We start from the raw sequence: 4,781 nt of genomic DNA, 5'->3' as shown, positions 1-4,781 counted from the left end.
CGGCCCCCCGCCGCGGCGGCAGCCGGGGCCCGGGTCGAGCAGCCCTGGGAGCCCGGACTCTGGTTTGCATATACACAAAGCACGCCCGGGGCTCGTCCTATCACCGGCGACCCGGGCTGGGCTAGGACCCGGAGGCGGGGGCAGAGGGAGGGGGAGCCCGGAGAGGAGGGGGAGCACTTAGCCTCTGCAGGCTCTGACGGCGAGTTTAGCAAAGTTCCTCCAACTCGGTCCGCAGCGGGCTGGTGGCCCAGCAGGAGGACCCCGGGGAGGGCCGGCTGCGGATTGGAGCGAAGTTTGCAGCCCTCTCCGCCTCCCCGCACCGGATGGTGGTGGGAGGGGAATGGTATGTGAGCAGCTCCGCGCCCTCGGAACTCTGCTGTTCCCACCCTGTCTCAGTCACCTGGCCGCCAGGGCGAGGTCTTTCCTACTCCAAGGAGTTTTCACAGGGAGCGTGAACACGGAGACTAGGGCCTAAGGAAGGTCAAGTGTACAACCAGGTAGAACGGCGCAAATGCAAAATAAAAGGATTATCTCCTACGTTAAAAATGACCGTAAGTGAAAGTTAACACTAATGCAAGTGCTCGCACGCCAAGAAAGCAGTAGAAAGCCACTGTACAAGAAGTTTCCCTTTTAAGTTTACACCTTTAGGGTATGGCCTTACAGGATATCCATTTCAGGCACTTTCAGCCTGGTTTCCATAGATCAATAGAAAATAATTGATTAGACCCACTCAACTGCTATTTATTCATTTATTTTTAAAATTATTTATTTAATTCCATTTGTTATTATTATATTTTTAAAAATTTGACCAGACAGGGCAGAGAGAGTGAGAAAAAGAGAGTGAGAGAGGGAAAGTGAAAGAAAGCTTCCAGAGAGAGAGACGGAAAGAGAAAGAAAGCTGCCAGGTTCAGGGCTCCAACTGCAGTGGGCCAAGTGGGAATCCAGGGCCTTTAACCACCATGCCACCTGCCGGTCCTTCACTGCTATGAAGTGAAATGTACTTGTATTCCAATATAATTAAGTGAAAATATACTAATTTTGTAAATGAGCAAACTATATCTGACCTCCAACATAGACCTCTCCTCTTATGTGGGAGGAAAAAGGACTTCAAAAAGTGTATAGAAAATACATACAGTACGCGGGGGGGAACTCTCATAGATTTTATACATTTTTGCACCAAAATTAACTTTTTGGGGTGGAGTGGCTATAGGATTTATGTATTCAACAGAAACAGAAAGAGAGGACCAGAAAGTTAGAAAACAACACCCAGGGGGAATGACCATACTGTAATCCGTACTCCCTTCTCCTCTTGGGATTCTGTGCATGCATTCAAACATGCCCCATTGTGCTTTTCAAGCCACTGAACATTTAGGTGGCCATATGGAATCCAACCGCCTTTCCCACCAGTCACTAGCTGGCCCTAAACTTGTACTTTAGTTGCATTTTTCTGAGAAGTACCCTCATTAGGTATCCTCCTTATGATCATTATTATTACCATTATTATTTTAGTTGTATTTATTTCTTGACAGAAACAGACAGGTGCCCCTGACAAGCCCCGTCTAGGCACCCTTCCTCCAAACTCAGTCAGGAGAATGGGCACCCTCACAGCTACTGTGTGCAGGTTCACTGAGGAACCAAACCCACAGTCTTTCAGATGGATCAAGCTTTGCCTGAGCAGGACATTATCCATTACCAGGATCAGGGTGAGTCAGAGAATTCAGATCACATGCTATGTAGTTCTAGGCAACCTACTGCCTGCACCAACACTGGATCCTCTTAGGACACAAAACAAACTCTTTTTTTTTTTTTTTTTCAGAGTCTATCCTTCCCTCAAAGAAAAATACAGTTTGCATGTCAAATATCCTGATGTGTTTATGGAGCAAATTGTGTTGTTTCCCAAAGTTGATATGGTGGAGTCCTAAACCCTAATGTGGCTGTGTACGAAGATAAAACCTTTACAGACGTCATTACGATGACATGAGGTCATACGCGTGGGTCCCTAATTCATCAGAACTCCTGTTCTTATAAAAGAGGCAGAGAGGCCTCGCGGGTGATGCATGCAGTGAAGTGCCCCGAGCCCTAAACTGAGGAGCTGGCCATGACAAGACCTTGTCAGAAACAAACTAACAAGAACACAAAAAACGAACTCATATAAAAAGAAAAAGAAAATTAAAAGAAGAAGACATCAGAAATTGATCCCTAAAAAAAAAGAAAAGACAAGAAACTGATCCCTCCCTTCCTCCTTGCTTTCTACACTGGCATAAAGGGAAAGCTTTGCCCAGATTCAGGAAGAAGGTAGCCGTGTGGCTGTTTGCAAGCAGGGTGAGAGGTCTCCCCAGAAACCAATACTGACTATAGCCACGTCTTGGACTTTTCACTTCCAGAACTGTGAGAAAATAAATTTCTAATCTGTAAGTCATCCAGACTGTGATATTCTCTTATGGCAACCCTAGCAGGTTAATATGGGTCTATAGTTCTAAAATAGGTTTGATCTTTGTGTGTTTGGATGCGTGCATACATAACTATGCAGACAGACACGTATAGCCACTCACACATACATTTACGCTCATAATACACTCAAATACACAAACTATAATAATTGGAATTTTTTACTACTTCATAACAAGTTCTATTTATTCATCCATTCTTTTATCCTTTGAATGTTAAACATATATCTATTAAGGGCTTACGCATTTTGAATTTTGTGTTCTTGGTGTTGGGAGATGTTTTCCTTTTAATAAAATATACAAAAATTAGGTTTATTTGAATCATTTTGTGGGGCCAGTAGATGGCATTGTGGTTTAGGTGCTCGACTCCCACATGGTCAACTGCAGTTCAGGTGCCAGACGTGGCGACTTGCTTTCTCACTTTTTCTCTCTCTCTCTTGAGTGCATGTGCCCTGTAACAAATTTAAAATAATAATGATGATGATGATAAATAAAATTAAATAAATAATTATTTTAAAAGAATTTCTAAAGGGTATGCTTATTTGTTTTGTGCCTGGCTTGTTTTTCAACCCATCAGGGCCAAGTTCCAACCAAGTTCCAGCAGGCCATGTGGGATTTGGCTCATTCATGCACCAAACCATTGGACTGAATTTACTTTAAATGCTAATTACTGCTTTCTCAAATTGGAATCCTTTGGTCAAACCCCTTTCCTATGTTACAGACTCATCTATTTGGCTTCTTTCTAGATAGCTCCACATAGGTGTCCCATAGGACCTGGGCCACATGAGAACTATTTCTGCACATACCCAACCTGATCTTTGTCTTTTAATCTTCTTTTCAGATATTGAAACTCCCATCCACCAGTTGTTCCAGGTAGAAATCCGGGACTCTCTCAACACTCCTTCTTTCTTCTCACAGTTCCAAAATCTGGTCTTACTTTTACCTTTCTACTGGCTCTTTCCTTACGCCTCTTTATACTTGTTGCTGCAATCACTCAGCCTCTCTCCCTCCAGACTCCAGAGGGGCTCCTAGTGATTTCCTGGCCCCAACCTATACCCTCTTCTAACCCATTTGTTATGGTTTAAATCATTTTCCCTAAAGTTTCATATTTTGGAATTTAGTCTCAGTGGGTGGTGACTGACTGTCCCTAGAAACTCATGTGCCGGGACTTGATTGTGTTGATTGCTTTGTGAAAGTATTAAATGAAAACTTAGTTCCTTCACGGTGTCCAAGAGTGAGACTTCTGGGTGTGATGATAGCATTAGAGCAGGGTCTCCATGACTGAGTTATAGAGGGTATATGAGCAGAGAGAATGTGGCCAGAAAGACAGACAAAATTCTCATAGACATAGACCATAATCTGTCCTGCATAAAGTACTGTCTTCTGTCATTTGGGATGCCTTTTGACTTTCTAGTCACCACAATTGTGAATCATTAAATTTATATTTCTCTATAATTCACCAAACCTCAGGTATTTCTGTTGGCAATGCAAAAACAGACTAAAACACCATTGTTTACAGTTGATTCTCCTATTCTTTAATGAATCAATCACTACAAATTCAAAAGAGTAATGACCTTTCTCTGATTCCTCCTTTTAAAAGTAATTCTATGACAAAGACATATTCCTGATATGAAAATGTTATGGATAGAAAAATCAGGAGGTACTTGACAAAATATTCCAACAATGAAATCTCTTTTTCTTTCAATTCCTCTCTATTTCTATATTGTACCAATAGAAGAAAACGAGAGAGAAAACATAATTCTCCCCAGAATTAGAATGTAGAAAAAGACTTAACAGAGAGGGAAAAAAATAGCATGTCAAAGGCTGCAGTCTTGATGAACTCATTAATAAAATTTCGAATTATTTTGTGAAGAAGAGTTGCATTGGAGTTCCGATGATGAGCAGATGTTTCTAAAGCTCCATATTGTTTGACTGTTGGTTTCTCTTTCCATAACTTCATAGTAGGAATATATGAATGCATGTTTGTATGTGCATATTTGCTTGTATGCATGTCCATATATTCACTTATGCATATACAAGTTTTCAGAAAGTCTGCAGGAAATGTGTATTATAAAAAACTTTGCATGGATTTCAAAATGCTTTGCACCAAAATAACTTGTACTTTAATTATTTTTTCCATGAGCTTTTTGCAGTCCCCTTGTATGTATATTCATAAAGAGATATTTAGATTATCATTTCGTCAATGTGAAGTGGAGTGGTAGGAGACAGGGAATGCAGGCCAATCGCATTGAGCAATAGTGAGTCACTCAAATCAAAGAATGTGACCTGACCACTGGTACCCTCACTGTCATCACTAGCATGTGCAAGTGTCAC

Source organism: Tupaia chinensis, unplaced genomic scaffold (genome assembly GCF_000334495.1).
Source record: "Tupaia chinensis unplaced genomic scaffold, TupChi_1.0 Scaffold000448_1, whole genome shotgun sequence".
Taxonomy (NCBI): Eukaryota; Metazoa; Chordata; class Mammalia; order Scandentia; family Tupaiidae; genus Tupaia; species Tupaia belangeri.
Note: the sequence above shows the minus strand (reverse complement) of the source record.